Consider the following 1,752-nt stretch of genomic DNA (forward strand, 5'->3'; position numbering starts at 1 on the left):
TTTTTTTTTCCCCTTCTCTCTTTTATATACATTGTGCTAATAGTAAAAGGTAAATGTAATTATATTCAAAAAAGGAAGTAAAAATATAATGCGACGAAAAAGAGCATGGCATCGATCGCTGATTAGCGCGACCGACGTGTCGTTAACCGTCTCATGGTAATGTATCCGATAAAGGAAAGCCGTTTCCGCTAATATTTCACGTGCATTTGAATTAGTGTAGAACAATCGATTTCACAAACTGTACATAGATACACTGTACTGTGAACGTCTAATCACATTATACCGGGTGTTTACATACAGGTGGATAGCATTTTAGGAGGTGGTTGTACAAATTTAAATAAGGTGAGAATGGAAACACGCATAAAATGACGAGGCACTTGTAACATTTTGGCGGCGCTAATCAAATTTTTGATTTAAGGTAGTTGCTGGAATTACTTAATGGAGTATATTAATAAAACATCACTTGATTGTTCTTTCGTTAAATCGGAATTATACGAGCCTATCTCGATTTAAATTGACCATACCAGTTTTACGAAAAACAATATTATCAACATTTTTTAATTTTAATAGTGCTTCTTATGGGACATACGAATTGCAATTCAGGAAGTTTCTGGAAATTTAATATGTTATAAAAACCGAGATTACGAAATATTTAAAGAAAAATAACAATTTATTCGTGCCGTTACTGATTGTGAGAAATAATTCACTAAAATCTGAAACTATATGTAGGGAAGTTGTGCAGTAACAGTCAGCATTGTGCCACAATTATTTCACGAGTATTACGAATGTATGTGTAGATTATACGTATCTACCAGCCTTTGGTCAATAAAAATCCAACGCTACCAGGGTCCCTGGAAGATTGTCCCCGAGCAAAAAGGGGGGCTTAATTATTTAATTAATTACTGAAAATTGTTCTTGGAATTTGTTTCGCCTACAAAACTCTTGGTCACTTCCTTATGTGTTTAAAAGACCTAAAATTCCAAAAATTCGTCACTTTTGTCTCGTTTGGCCCTGTAAAATAACTCCCTGAATTACAACCTGTAGGTAAACACCCTATATATTAGATATATTGTAATTTTGTGAGTAATTGTGGTAAGTCAAACTTTATATACATCTGTGTTCTACGCTTATAGTAATTCGAATTGTATGAAATCCACTGCGATACTAGCTACTTATGTTAAGAAAAAACGATAACTTCGTAAAGAAAAAACGATAAACTTTGCTATGATATTGCCCGTTTAAAATTTTTCGCGTAACTCGTACTCTATTTCCGCTTCTCCGTGTTTAATCCTCTCTCTCTCTCTCTCTCTCTCTCTTACACGTATTCCTTATCCTTTTCACCCTTCATCTTAAGACAATTACAAATTAAAGATCTATGCTATTTTCTGATTCGTGGCAGTATTATTCTTTCCTTGCGTAATTATTACTTATTCATTTTTGTAGCGAACCAGCGGGTCTGGAAAGCAAATATTACGTCAAAAATACATAGGAAATCGTACCAATATAGTTTGGGGGGAAAAAAGATTCAATCACCCTTAATCATGATGTAAGAATGCGAATTTCGAGTAATATTCGAGCGAGTACACTGTGGAGCATAGAAGCATCTACATTTTTTACTTTCAAGGAGGAATGGAAAAAGGTAAATGGTACGAGGATACGATAAATAAGGAGTTTTGTATCGACCCTTTGCACTCGAGGCCTTTTATCTCTGGTATCTACCAGCAACTCGAGATGCTTCTTAGAGAGATGCTC

Source organism: Hylaeus anthracinus, unplaced genomic scaffold (assembly GCF_026225885.1).
Source record: "Hylaeus anthracinus isolate JK02 unplaced genomic scaffold, UHH_iyHylAnth1.0_haploid 5, whole genome shotgun sequence".
Classification (NCBI taxonomy): Eukaryota; Metazoa; Arthropoda; class Insecta; order Hymenoptera; family Colletidae; genus Hylaeus; species Hylaeus anthracinus.